The 16,209-nt window shown below is 29.9% G+C and overlaps 1 protein-coding gene across 1 annotated transcript in view; it reads right to left on the bottom strand.

Moving 5' to 3' along the window:
* The window catches only part of LOC123691682 (proton-coupled amino acid transporter-like protein CG1139), a 46,246-nt gene extending 31,993 nt beyond the window's left edge, over window positions 1-14,253 (bottom strand). Inside the window, exon 1 of the mRNA XM_045636199.1 lies at window positions 14,143-14,253. The gene's annotated coding sequence lies outside the window, so the exon portion shown is untranslated. The remainder of the gene's footprint in view (window positions 1-14,142) is intronic.
* Between the last annotated feature and the right edge of the window lie 1,956 nt (window positions 14,254-16,209).

The raw sequence follows: 16,209 nt of genomic DNA, 5'->3' as shown, positions 1-16,209 counted from the left end.
CTAGTTCCCACGATAAATAGTTCGTAGCTTCCAAGAATACTCTGAATTATTACTCTATTACAATCCGGAAGTGTAAATTGTAAACAAGATTTTTAAGATCCTGTTTGTTATATGTCATGGATACTTCTATTGTGTCTTAAAAGTATTGTACTATTGATTTCTGCAGCTTCCGTGATACGAGCACGTGATTTAATTATTAATAATATAGTAAAGTTCAAAAACACTATTCTTTGAATATTGGTCGTTTTATATACAAAAAAAGCTTAACGATATCATCGAACTGGTACTATAAACCACTGAACCGGTCCTTTTAAAATTTAGATAGATAGACTAGTTATTGCGAAAGGATAGAGCCCATTTTTTGTGCAAGAAAATAGAGGAATTCACAAGAGCGTAGCCGCGGGCGCAAAGCTAGTACCTAATTAAATGAAATATATTATGTATTTTTATAGACCTCTTTTGCTGCGTAAAAATGACTGCCTGTTATAATTAAGTAATGCGAGAGAACGATGTTCAAATAAGAAAAATATTTGTTGTCGTTAAAAAATATTTGTACTAATATTATAAAGAGGAAAACTTTGTTTGTTTGATTGTAATGAATAGGCTCATAAACTACTAGACCGATTTTAAAAATTCTTTAACCATTCGAAAGCTACATTATTCACGAGTAATATAGGCTGGGTTTTATCCCGGAAGTCTTTCGGTAACGGGAACTATGCGGGTTTTTCTTTGAGAACGCGGGCGAAGCCGCAGGTGGAAAGCTAGTCTATCATAAATAAACCATAATATCTCATATTTAGATCTGACTTAAGCACCAACGCAAATCCATCTATCAATGAATTAATGCAACTCTTTTTTAGACATAAATTAGCATTTCTTGCGTTTCTAGTTTATTTTGTAAATAAAATGTAGGCCAGCTTGAAGGATAATGCTCGGCCTTGACTTTTTGTACACATCTGAGAAAACTAGTTCTTCTATATTGAACCCAATACAAAGAAGATTCTGGCTTATACAGGATGCTTTTGAATGGAAAATTTACGTTCAGTAGATCCTTTAAGAATTGCGTTTAAGGAATTTTATTAAAGTAAGTAGGTACTAATAGAGCGATCTAATTATTTGTTTAACTCGCCATTTTTAGATGTGGATGAAATAGAGTTGAGGTGTTAGGAAAAATGTAAGAGAATCTAATAAGTCATAATAATCCTGAATCACTATTCACTACTTAATATAAAATAAAATAGATGTTGCCGTCTGACCCTCCACTTTTGTATAATATCTGTATGCTTAGATCTTTAAAATTGAGCGATGGATTTTGATGAAGTTTTTTTTTAATTGATAGAATGGTTATTAAGAAAGATTTTGGTATGTAATTTCTTAATTTTTCTACTAAGCGAGCGAAGCTGCGCGTGGAAAGCTAGTTAGCATTATAAATGCGAGTGTTATTCGATTGTTTGCTTTTCATTTTTGACTCAATAGAACAATTTATGACTTGATTTGTGAGAATCTAAGGTGAGAATTTCCTTTATCTACGCGGGCGAAACCACGGTCGAAAAGCTAGTTAATCATATGTCCACGTAGTTCCAAATTATCGTTTATAGAATATACTAATATGCAAAGCGGCTAGAAATTAATATTATGTTTATGTAACGTTAGTTTCTAATTAAATTTCGCAACCACGTGGCTCTCGCGGTTACCAGTCATTAATTCAGCTGAAGCTCTATAATTGCTTCTATTATGGATACTTACAGGATAATATTGTAAGCTTATTAAAATCCTTTTTTTGACTGAAAATATTTTGGCTAATAATATGAGGGAAGAATTTTATACGAAGAACTTTATTTTTAGTTTTTATTTAGAGGAAAGTCACCAAATATGGAATAGTATCCTAATATGGAATTCCTTCATTTCTCTAAGACTATAAGTATGAATTGCAACATTCGACCATCTTCTGTTTCATTTGGTGTACTAATTATCGCACTAACACCATCGAGTTAGTTGCGCGAACGGTTTCAATGTAGCAGGCGTGTTTTGTTTTGTTGCCGTTCAGAAATTTTTTAAGGTAAGTAATAAATGAGTATTACCGGCTATTATGTTTGTTTCGATAAGTGTTATACTATTTAGTATATCGGTATTATGTTTATTTCACCATTTTGGGATCTTTTGTCTTTAAAATATTGTGAAATGAAAAAATATTTAGAAGAGTTTGAACTAGTATAAAAATCCAAATATGGACAGTCGTCGGTGTCTAATTATGGAATATTATAAACTTGCTATTATTTCTTTAAAAACTGTAGGTATGTAATGTTTGTTTATAGTAACATACATGCATCAGCAGAGTCAGGAGGTCCTGTTCAAGACTTCTTTCCATGGATGAAAGTGGAGAAAGTTGAATTAAATGCTTGATGTATGGGCTCTGAACACATTATGATGTGCTGTTCCAGATGGATCTGGATTTGTGACTTTTGCAAGTAATTACGTAACACCTTTCATTTATCACAATATGTTATATTCATTTAATTGATCTCAAAGATATTTATTACATTTTTGTTATTGTTATGTTGATTTATGCTTCTATTCCATATATGGGTACCTATTCCATATTTGGTTACCCATTTGTGATTTTGTTTTTTGTGTAAGATTTTATATTGATTACTGATATATTTGGTTAAAGGCTGTTAATTACTACTTATAGATGTATGACTGATCAGTAAAAACAATAAACTGATTTAAGTTTTAAGTTTTAATTTTATATCCCAAAAACAAAATGGTATTCCATATTTGGTGACTTTCCTCTACGTTATTATCTAGCAAACAACGTTTTATAAATAATAAATAGATAGATAATAATAAACTCTTTATTAGCAGGTACGTAGGTAATATTAAAATTAACAATTTATATGTACTTACAATCTACTTAATCTAACAACATACATGCCAAAAGGATTGCTGCTCAGCATTTTACAATAATTTTTATGATTGTGATATGAGAACAATGTCGCTCAAGTAAAAGACAAATTGATTCGAACTAAAGATTTCTAAAGAAATCATCATGAGAAAATAAAATGATTGAAATTTATTAAATTAATTAATTAATTAATTAATTAAATTAATTAATTAATTAATTTAATTTAATTTATAATTGTCTTTTTACTTCAATTCCACAGATGTTTGTCTAACCTTTTGATAGTTTAAGGGCTGATTTTTCAATCCTTGGTTAAAACTTATTCATCGAATAACATATTAAACTACCATTTCAAAAATGTATTCTAATTGTCTGTATATGACAGTTTACAGGTGACATTTTAAAATGTTCGTGTAATACTTTATTGGACGGATAAATTTTAACCAAGGATTGAAAAATCGGCCCTAAATAAATTAGCGTTCAACTAGTCGATAAGTCTCATATTATATCAACAGTTGGCGCTTACTGATATTTCAGTATTATTCTTTTATATACAAATGGAAAACATAGGTATAGGTCTATGAAAAGTACAAAATATGTTGCGGAACAAATTTGCCGCTAATATATTTAGTTATTATAAAGATCCGTAGCAAATTGTACAAAATGGTTTCTTTTTGTCCTTATTGTCTATTGTCCTTGAATGTCATGAATGATAATAACTTTAATGAAAAGTAATTGAAATGGAGAAATTACGCTGTTTTTCGTGTTCTTTCTAGAATATTCGTTTACGTTTTGTGATAATATTGTGAAGAAATTGCGAAAAGAAAAATTGCAAATGCGCTGTTTCTTCAACTGTCCAGTCCTTTTTGGAAATACTTAAGTTAAAATATAATTTAAAAAATATGCTAAGGATGTAAACAACATACGAAATAATTATTATAACATTTGCTATCTCTTTCAGTATGAAGCCATTTAACGAAATGTAGAGAAAAGTTATTTTAATTTTATTTGGTAAGTACCTGTTATCTATACTTAATATAATAAAGCTGAAGAGTTTGTTTGTTTGAACGCGCTAATCTCAGGAACTACTTGTCCGATTTGAAAAGTTCTTTCGGTGTTAGATAGCCCATTTATCGAGGAAGGCTATAGGCTAACAGGAGTGGAGCACTGCGGATAAAACCGCATAGCTAGTAAGCAATAAGCAATAAGCATGTTATCATCTAAGGTAATTCAACAATAATTAGGTCTTCGTACCCCGGACCTAGCCACCGTTAACTCGGTTATGTAAACACTCAGAAAATGGTTGTTTTATCTATGATATGATGATATCCATATAATCGGTCAAATTCTTAGATGACAGTTTAAATGAATCACACATTATATAAGTACCTACTTTAACACGATTAGAACAAGTGGGTAATTATCAAAATTGTTTACATTTAAAATGCCAGATTAATTTCTAACGCTGCGCTGAAGAAATTCAGGTCAATTGCTTGTATATAGGTATGTGTCAATTAATTTTTAGTTAGGTTTTTACGTATTAATAACTATTAGTTTACTAATTTAATAGGTTAAGGAAAGGCACCGATTGAAGCTCTTACTTATGCGTATTTGGTATTATAGAAATGATTTTAAGCTATTGCATAGCTTCTATCGCGGGCCTTGAGCGCGGGGACCGAATCGAGAAATTCCGTAACGAAAAACCTCACGCTCCCCCACTCCGACGGGCGGAGGTGTGGAGGAAGGAAGGTGGAATTCCTCCATCGAAAAAGGGAGAATTCACGACCAGTCCACTTACTCGACTGGCCGGCCGTTAAATTTTTGAAGTAGAGCAATAATGGACTGGGCTTAAAAGTTTTCAGTATTTCAAATATAAATAAAATACTTTCTTGTTGTATCTATGAGAAAAATCCAGTAAAGAAGTAAGGGATTGTCATAATAGTTACAGACAGCCACCAGAATACCATTACTGGAGCGTCTCATTCTATAATTTTTTAACAATGTTTAGCATCATAGCAGATCAGCATAAAACATGCAGACTGTAAAACATCAAAATATATTGTCAAATAAATCAAATAAATTCAAGGATGTCGTGTTCATTTAAAATTATATTTGAATTTTAATAATGTTAATAAAAATTTAACACACTGTTTTTAAAACGATACTTTTCAGTATAACCTTTTCAGTATAGTATGTTATTTGCGTAATGTCAGTTATAATAAGAAACAGCTGCGTTGAAATTAACAATACATATATTAGCATAGAATTAACCGCTTGAAATTCACTGTAAAGTTAACGGTCTCTTTTCAATAAGGAAGCCAATCACCCCTGGTTTATTAAATGTTTGTTTCACGGATTTAGCTATAAAATTGACTTATAAATTAATTACTCCTTTCAAAGTTTCGTCATAAAATAATCGGAGATTAGAGGTTACTGAACTTTTGTTATGAAAATTAATTGTTATCAAAAGTTCATTCTAATGTTAAGATGTTTATTTCCTACTAGCTTACCGCCCGCGGCTTCGCCCGCTTTTTCTAAAACCTAATAAATTATATACTAAAACCTTCTGGTTGAATAGCTCTATCTATTAAAAAAAACCGCATCAAAATCCGTTGCGTAGTTTTAAAGATTTAAGCATACAAAGGGACATAGGGACAGAGAAAGCGACTTTGTTTTATACTATGTAGTGATAATAAATATCTCCAGGGTTAACCTTCGGTGGTTACTAGCAGGGTCTTGAAGCAATATTATTGCCAGTGTGAGATTGGAATGGCGCTAGACGACCTGTATAGAACTATATAGCTGTAATTTTTCACTCTGGAATGAATGCTGCTTTTAACATCCTGGTTGGTTCCCTGGGCGGTTCTAGGAAGTACAGATAGTATTCAATAACATTGACATTCGTTATATCATCAGAAAGCATTGTTATTTTGTAAGATTTTTATTGTATGTGTACAAAAAAGTTTAATAAAGTTAAAGTTAAGGCCTGTTTTCCACGTAGAACACGTTTTGGCAGACGAACATCTTCTCACGTTACTGATATTATGCTAATGTTATTAAATTTAAAATTTTAATACTTACTAAAATTTCTATGTTACAGGTTTACACTTCTGTCGGCAATGCCTACTGCTTAGTTTTTTTTTATGTAAATTTGAAATAAAATCAAGCAAAATTAGCATACCAAATGGATGAAATATAAAAAAAACAGGTAATCATAATGATCAAAATTAATCAATACACAGTGGAAAGATTTGAATTAAAACAAAAAAATCCTACACATTAGATGCGTACCTATAGCCTAATAATAATTATTATACTGTCTTAATCTGTATAATATTTCGAGAGTTAACATCTTTATCTCTAGACTTCTACTATTTTTTTTTTCATATTTTTATCTAAGTTAGATTTGTATAAAAGTTAAGCCAAAAATGTATTTATAATTATGTCAAAAATATGTTGTAATGTTTTTAATTAAGGGCCGATTTTTCAATCATTGGTTAAAATTTATCCGTCCAATAAAGTTTTACACGAACATTTTAAAACGTCACCTGTAAACTGTCATATACGGACAATTAGAATACATTTTCGAAATGGTAGTTTAATACGTTATTCAATAACCGTTTATATAGTTTAATACGTTAGTTTTAACCAAGGAATGAAAAATTAGCCCTTAGAATAACAATGATTTTTAATTTACGTCAATAAGCACGTTAAATTTTGCTATGAAAATAAATTTAATGAAATTTAATATGACTTGACAATTGACCCAGATATTTATTTTTAAATAACAATAATAATTTAAAGCTGCCTTTATACAAAATGCTATAGTTATTTAATGCAACATTCTTTTAAAATATATATTCCCTATTAATTAATAGCCCTTGAAAATTTCAATCTTATAATAATGGAATTATGAAATAAAAAGGTTAATTAGACTACCTAGAATCTTTATTCCCTGAGGTTAAAATGGCGGAGCTTGTAAAAATTTACTGAACATTAAAGTTGTGTACCTAATTAACTAAGCAAACTTCTTATAAATCTTTCTTGCATAAATTGTAACAAGGTGATTTTAATTTATTTCTTTTTGTTTATTATTTTTCACTAGGCTATTCGCCCGCGATTTTGCATGCGTTGTCTAAAACTTAACAAATTATATAGCTTCCTCGACAATTATTTTTCTTAAAAAAAACACATTGAAACCCGTTGCGTAGTTTTAAAGATCTTGCATACATCAGTTTGTACTGAGAGACAGCGGGAAGCGACTTAATTTTATTGTGTTTTTATACTACGATGAATTAGTGATGAACAACTTAATCGCCAAATTATTTTGATTTAATTAATTATTAAGGATCATCTACCTACTGACGAATACGAATACCTACTACTGGCTTCAAATTATTATCAATTGGAAATTTGTTTTCTTTTTCATATTACTCATTTGTATACAAGTAGCACGCGCTATTGTCACCTTTACGTAATGCAGTGTCAACTTTGATGACCACGAAATTATGATGTTGCCTAAATACCTTTCCGGTTTTCTCTGACGTAAGAGTGAGTCATGTGCATAGATAGATCCTTCATTGAATGTCAAGCGTACAATGTTTTACGCTGCATACATATAAACATTAGCATCTGTTTATGTGATTAATATATTACAAAGAAAATCACGCTTAATAACACGAATTGTATTTTCACCGATCCTTGATATGTGTACAAAGTTTGAATTAAATCTGTCCGTTTAATGTCAAAATCGAGTCTAAGGGAGTCGGTTACATACAAACATACAGGTGAAGCTAATAAAAGTGTGCTAAAAAAGAATAGCTTTTCGAATTTAGTGGTTGAACAGCTTTATAATTTTGGAGTAAAAAATATTTTTATTGATATGATTTGTTGTGCAATTAAATTTATATATTTATAGCTGATCTTATCTGTTTGGGTCTTATAATAAAATTCCTTTTTAGGTATATCCGAAATGTGCTAAAGTTATTTATTGAAAAATAAATGATCTTTGAAGCACATGTATTTGTGAACACGTTCATATACACATACACATACCTACACAAAGTGAACTGACAAAGCTCTGTAAAAAATGGAGTCGTTGTTATTAAGAAGCGTTTAGTCATGTATTTTTTAGCCTTCATTGATCATATTATACCTATATTTTTATTTGTTCACGATTGTTATTGAAGCATCCGGTTAAATGGGTTAATACGTGTTCGATTAAAGCATTTATTCATTTAAATATATACTCTATAGTGAGACACTAATCTCAATTTAAACAGCTAAATAATATGGCAACTAAATAATGTACCCAGAATGTTCTTAACATATTTAAACTGAAATATGCTAAGAAAAATGTAAATTTTAGTTAAAAGTAACAATACCATTTAGAGTCTTGATTTATTTGGAAGATAAATAGGTACCTAGGCTTCAATTAAAATAACCTATGTAAAAGGTTTCTATGAAACTAATAATATAGTGTAATATTTGACGTTCTTTAATTTTTTTGCTTAGTAATATTTTTTATTTTAGGTAACTACCTAGGTATAGGTAATTTTTTCTACGGAAAATGATTTTATTGTTATTCGATTAAAATATTTTGAAATAAATTTATTTGCCTCGCTGTTGTCATATATCCTTGACACAGCGTTTATAATAACAAGTTTATTTATTCACTAGCTTACTGTCCACGGCTTCGCCCGCTTTGTCTAAAACCTAATATATTATATACTAAAACCTTCGTCTTGAATCACTCTATCTATTAAAAAAACCACATCAAAGTCCATCGTAGTTTTAAAGATTTAAGCATACAAAGGGGCATAGGGACAGAGAAAGCGACTTTGTTTTATACTATGTAGTGATTATGTATGATAAGATGTGACTAAAGTATGTAAGTACCAAAAGTAAATTCTTCCAAAATATAAAAATTTGAATTTCAATCATTTGTGCTCTTGAAAACAGACAATTATCTAATTATGTACAAAAAAATTGCCAATTGTGAAAAACTGTTAAAAATCTACTATGTACTAGAGGTCTGGCCTTGGTTCATTGTTAGAATGTTTTTATGGCATTCCAAAGTATCGAGATACATATACAAATAGTTAACAAGGTTGACAAAACTTTGTTTTTAATCGCTGTTATCGTAAATTATAATAGAAATTTCCTCAAAATATAAACAACTAGCTTACCGCCCGCGGCTTCGCCCGCTTTGTCTAAAACCTAATAAATAATATAGATACTAAACCTTCCAATTGAATCACTCTATCTATAAAAAAACCGCATCTAAATCTGTTGCGTAGTTTTAAAGATTTAAGCATACAAAGGGACATAGAGACAGAGAAAGCGACTTTGTTTTATACTATGTAGTGATGATTACTGTTACATGGTCTAAGTTTAATAAACTCCCAAAAATAAATCGTTTTTAGGCCGATTCATGTGATTTTTTTTTTGTAAGTAGGTATATTATCTCATAGCCTTACACCATCAGACCTAAAAACTAACTTCAAGTGATACATCAGTGTTAGAGCTAAAAAAACTATTGAAATTATTATTATATTGTAATAGCCGTTTAAAATAATTGTAACCATTTTCCCCGTAGTTAGGTAGGTACTGCTTCGTACCTACAACCATTGTTTATTGTTTCATTTTAAATTACGTTATTTCGGCGAAATAAAATTGCGAATATTTTAGGAAGTTCCGGCGATGGAAAACGTTTTCGTTGGAATTTTTCTCTCTAAAGCATTATATATTTTAATAATAAATATTTTTTTATGATATTTAAATGATCTAAATGTTTCTGAGAAGTACGCAACGATGTCTTCATGAGAAAATTGAAGACTGTATAAGGTATTTCATCCCTAGAAAAATATAATATAAAAAATAGAGTATATATAAAATATAATAGGGTAATATAAAAATCAGGGTCTTAATATATATATAACACATTAAGAGTTAAGACCCTAATATTTACTATGAAATCTATTTTAATTCTCATTTTGCTGAATCTGTTCATTTAACAACTTAACTAAGTATAAGTTATATTATAATATCGTATGAATATTTTACAATTAATGCATTGAACGCACCCGCGTCTTACCAGGGTGAACCTTCAGTTCACCCCCGCGTCCGCGTTAAAATGTAGTAGCCCTTCTGGCTAACATTGAGAAACACCATACAAAAAAAAAAAAAAAAAACCCGCGTCTTTTTGCCTAAAAACTACTTTAATGCTTTGCGAATCGAATTTTTCTATACTTTAAAAATTATCTATACTAATATTATAAAGAGGAAATGTTTAAGTAATTATGTACGTATGTATGTATGGTTTTCACACATAAACTACTGGACCGATTTCAAAAATTCTTACACCATTAGAAAGCTGCATCTTCACTGAGCAACATAGGCTAAGTTTTATCCAGGAAATCCCACGGGAACGGGAACTATGCGGGTTTTTCTTTGAAAACGCGGGCGAAGCCGCAGGCGGAAAGCTAGTAATTTAAAAAGCTTTTGATTGCTATTTAAACACTAATTTATCAAATTACATAATATTATTCGAAGGTACGTAGCGTATTCCATTTTCCGTATTTTTCCATTTTTTTGCATTAATTATGGTAACTAAGATTAATAAACATTGTAGTAACAAATAGTAAATATGCAAGTACCTAAGTCTGTCGCAATGTCTGAGTCAGTAGGCTCGTGTTACTAGAACCTTTGCTTTCACTACTTTTGTAACAATACCACGCTTTGCTAAGCGTTCAAACTGCATAAGGTATTTGTTTGTTTTTATTGTTTTTTGTTATTGTTTTTTGGTTGTTGTTTTCTCGGTAAAACATTTAGTTTAGTAACTGAAGATCAAAAATGTAGAGAAACTAAGTATGGATTATTTTCGGTAGTGGCGACAATTTGAGTTACCTACCTACCCGTATAAAGTGAACGCAAAAAAAAATATATTTTTCAAGATGATTTTTGAGTAGGTATTTTTCTTGACAAAATTTGTAACACACTTTGTGGCATTTTGTATGTTCACGAAAATGGTAAATATAACACGATTATCGTGACTTATCAATTCACGTAGGTATGTACGAAACGTTTGACGTAGAAAAGAACATATTATTATATACTATCTTTCCGCCCGCGGCTTCGCCCGCGTTTTGAAAGAAAAACCCGCATAGTTCCCGTTCGCGTGGGATTTCCGGGATGAAACCTATCCTATATGTTAATCCAAGTTACTCTCTATATGTGTGTATGTTTCATTCATTCTAATGTGTGTTTCATTGTAATCGGTTCAGTAGTATTTGCGTGAAAGAGTAACAAATATCTACACACACACACACACATCCTCACATTCGCATTTATATAATACATATTATTAGGATGGTTATTCGTTATGTTAGCCAGTATTGTTAATTTTGGAGATGTAAAGCCATCCTACACCTGTTTTTAGGTTAATTCATAATGATTTAGTTAATAATTTGATCGTTTGACTGATATTTTGTGTTAACTATTCAAAAAATAGTTTTTAATTGTCGTACCTTAGAAAGATAATATTATAATGATGATGCAGTGAATCCGGTCGTCATTTAATAATCACATATTTTAATAATTGTAAATTCAATAAATAGTATAACCACAGATATTATAATAGTATACTGCTAAAGTAATAATTTCTCTGTTTAAAAGTTAACAATTTTTATTGTACTTCGATAATTTAAAGTAAAGATCTAATAAATAAGTTATAATGCTCGATAATATATCTAAAAATAATATCTTATGAAATGTATGAAGCTGGCATCAGACATTTCACAAAATATGGTATTTTATAATGAAATCTCTTTGTAACAAAGCTAATTAATGAGGAATTTTATGAAAGAAGTGAACTAATATTATAGTAAACGTAAAAATATTCAAAACTGAGAACACATTTTTATAAGTAAAAATTTTATTTTTGTTTGATTTAATTAATATTGTCTAAAAATAAAATAATTAATAACAAGAGGTCCTTTTCTATTGTGAAATAAAATTTGAACTGTTTTGTAGGGACGTCAAAATGTATATTCAAATCAATCATAAGGAATAAATCTTTAATTATTATCAGACGAGGGAAAATCAATTGTTTGTGTCTATTTCAAAGAGATATAATTTCGTTTCTATTCCATACAATTTAACAAAGTACTTACAAATTAAATCATAATCTTATTTAAATTGTAAGTTAATTGAACAATTAATTAATGCCACTATAATTGCGGTGTTCTTAATTTAAACCTATATTCAAATAGATATGTAAATAGATACATTACCATAAAACCAATCAAAGCGTTAACAAGAAAATGGACTAGTAATTTTATGTTAGATTAATGAATTAGTAATTTAATTCAATTATTAAATTTCATTGAGAGAGCAATTAGAGTATCGTTCTAAATGATGATGGTCAAAAAATAATGAAATGAAAACAAATGGAAATGTAAACATCATCTAACATTTAGCACTTTTTGTCTCATTTTTTGTACAATAAGAATTAACATTGAAATCTCAAAGTAATAATTGTTTTCACTTGACAACATTTGCTTAGAATTTAAGAGGAAAGTCAACTATAAAGTGACCAAGGTTCTCTTTTGACCTCAGAATTAAAATGGCTGTATCATCGCAAGAATGATCTTGACCACAAAGACTTTGATATTAACACGCAAAAGGACTTTTAGTACAGTTCATTATAAATTTATTACTTCTGCTTTATTTTTTGGCTCTATGTATGCATGTTAGGTACTAAGTATACAATATACATACTTACCAACGGATTGAAATACAAAAAAACTGGTAAATTATTTCCATGATTTATTAATTAGGTAATTTAATTTATTTATTTATGATATTGTGGTGTTTGATTCTTCACTATTATTCATTATTTCACGTCTAGTAAGTATAAGTATATCAAAATTATAAAAATATCTTCAAAACCACTACTTAAAGTATAAACGGTTTGCTTCTAAAAGTAATGTACAACTATAAGATAAAAGTTTTCTTTGTTTTTGAAAGATAGAGCCGTATGCCAGGTACAAGAAAAAGTTACAAGTATTAATTATTTCTTCAATAAATAAACGATATATGGACCGGACAATAAAAACAATAGTAGCTAATCTAGGTGTGTTTTAAAATTAAAATAAAAAAAATTGGTTGTCTGTAAAGTCGGTTTACTGACGATAATTGAACGTGACAACGATTGTGCTTCTTTGTCGCTCATTCCGCGCTCTCGCTTGCACTTCAAGCCTTACATGGAACGCCTCAGAGCAAGGTAACGCCGTATGAATCATGTTTTTTCGTGCGTGCAGCCGGCTCTATCGAATTATAAGACGATGTCACGTCAAAAATAAATTTAAAATAAGAAAATATACCTACATAATATAAGGTTCATTTTCGTGTAAACTAATTAATAATATGCCTTCCAAATCAATTTTACTGAGACCCTCATAGCTTATTATAGATACTCTACAAAAGATTACAAATCCTGTTGCGTAAAATGATAAATTGATGATTTTTTTTTTCATACTCTACGATTCATTTCTTCAATAGAGTGGTTATTATAGAGATAAGTAAAATATCTAAAAATTGTAAATAATATGTTCGGCGTACGCGCATTGCTTCCGAAAGTACTCACAATATTGTTTTTATTTTTGTGATTGTCGTTACAATATTTTATTACAATGTAATGCTTTAACTTTTGAAAGTCAATTTTTTGATGTTTCTCGACGCATTGTTCTAAGACCAAGGTTGTTTGTTTTGAATGTAATAGTCTAAATTCAATTTTAGAGTGTTTCTTTATATTATATTATTAATTTATATAGCACCCGAATGCAGTTTATTCAGTAAAATTATTAAATTTCAAGGAAAAATTAAATTAAATTATCATATTATGGCGGGAAATAAAAAAAATGTAATAGGTATGTTGAGTGCATTATATGATACCTAGGTGTGATATTGTTTGGATTATAACAATATTTATAAATCACATTTATGTAGAGGTTTCGGCAAATATTTTTTTTTGAGATATTTTTTGCTTTTATTTATTCAGTTTAGGCTGTCATAATAAATGCGAAAATCAGTTCCAAATTTCGCATAATTTTAAAACCGTTATATTATGCAATTTGGTGCATAATTGCCTTAATTATTTCATAAACGAATTCCGTTATATCAAAAAATCACCGATCCATCTATTTATACCATAGAAAAAATTTTAACAAAAAACTTACATCTTATTTTCTTGAATTAAATGTTGTTTACAATATATCCATTCATCACTTTATTTTATTACTACACCGTCGCGTACGTGCGACACACCCGCCAGTCAGAACGGCACTGCAGCAAACATTTACTTTGCAAAACGCGGTTGCGTTTGCGCAGGATCGATCGACCAGACTAACAAGACTCCCGATGATATATAATTACCCATACACTTTGGGAATAAGTAGGTGTCATATAAACTGGTTGCAATTAGTCCCACGGTTGCATTAACTTTTCGAGTACCTCGTTTTCGTCGGTTCAGTGACTTCGGGAGAAATTCGGGAAAAAAGTTGACCGTCGCGAGTTTTCTTGGTTGCGTGGAATCGGGTCGCTCGTACTAGTCTTTCGCTTTATGGCATGTGCCCGTTAGCTAGTACCTACGTATTATGATGAATATTCTATAAGGTTAGCTATCTTTGTCCTTGGCTTGATATCACGTGTGTCCTTAACGGTGGTTGTTATTTGGAGTAATGCAGTTACAAAAATTACCGTAATGTGTTGTGATTTGTGATTTAACCTAGATTTTCCATCTATATTCTATCTATATATGATGTACATAATGTACTGGTTAGCTATTGAAGAGTATATAATATATAGACATGTATTTCTTTAAATTGTTATAACGAAACCTAATACCTAACTCATTATTTCATTTATTAAAGGTAGAAAAGTATCTTGAAAGTTAATATGTGAAAATTTAAGGACAAAAAGAGAGATGCTATCGATTGAAATATTTAGCTTTGCACAGAATAAAAATGTACATAATAAGGAAAGTTGTATCCGTTTTTTGCATTACATTGTCTTAAGTAATTATTTTGAAACTGTGTCGTAGATATTAAGATAACGCAGAGGAAAGTATCCGTCCAGTGTGTGCGTGAGTTTTGCATGTGTGCAATACTAAGTGCAGATTAAAGTTGACAAACTTCATACGAAATGGGCAATATTATATTATTTATTTTATAACTAGTTTATACAATTTGTATGTTAACAATGTCAATTCAAAAGCAGTTCCTAAAAAAGTTTACTTACTGGTTTTATGATAGAGTAAAATTATTATCCTAGTATCAGAAACTAGCTGCGCTTCACGGTTTCACCCGCGTGGCTCCGCTCCTGTTAGTCTTAGCGTAATTATATATAGCCTTCCTCGATAAATGGGCTATCTAACACCGACAAAGGTTTCAAATCGGACCAGTAGTTCCGGAGATTAGCGCGTTCAAACAAACTCTTCAGCTTTATAATATTATATATTAAAATTAAATTAATACTATAGATTCGATGATACACACACACAGAGAGCGGCAAGAAGGCTTTGTTTGTACAACGTAATGAAGCTGTTTTTCATGTAACGTGTTTGACGAAATTCGACAGCGACCTTCAGCAATTGACTAGTGACCATTGAATGTATCATTTGTCTGCGTCTGTACTGAAAACATTGGCAGAAATAATAATGTAGAGCAGAACTTGTGAGTTCTGTGGCGGTATAGTTTTGTATAGGGTTTCATTTTTTTCACAATATAAAATTATTAATAACAGATACAATATTAAATAACTTATGAAGAAAATTATTGTGTATTGTTATACCATAATGTGATCCCCATAAAGTAAGACTCTACTTCAAACCGTCATGAACCGAACTGAACGAAAAAAACATAATAGTTTATTGTTATTTTAATGAACTTGTTATTTTTTTGTGTAACTCAGAATGAAGCTTATCGAAGTAGATTTGATCAGATGTTTTGCGTCAATCCTCAAACCTTTAGTAACCTCTTATTTTAATTATTAGTAACCTCATATTTTTGCATTTAATGTAGCCGCAGATCGCATTGAAAATATGCAATTTATTTTACCAAATTGAAAGGTCAGTATTGATTAGATGGTATTTCATCTTTATTTACGTCAGCAGATGCAATTTCTAAATGCAGGTTTTTCCATAAATTAAAACCTTCCAAAATTTAAGATTGTAAAAATTTTGTTATAATTTTTCTTAGAATAATTATGAATTATATCTACTATAAACCAATAAATTTTTGTTGATG

The sequence above is a fragment of the Colias croceus genome, chromosome 5 (genome assembly GCF_905220415.1).
Source record: "Colias croceus chromosome 5, ilColCroc2.1".
Lineage (NCBI taxonomy): Eukaryota > Metazoa > Arthropoda > Insecta > Lepidoptera > Pieridae > Colias > Colias croceus.
Note: the sequence above shows the minus strand (reverse complement) of the source record. Positions and strands in the feature narration are given on the sequence as shown.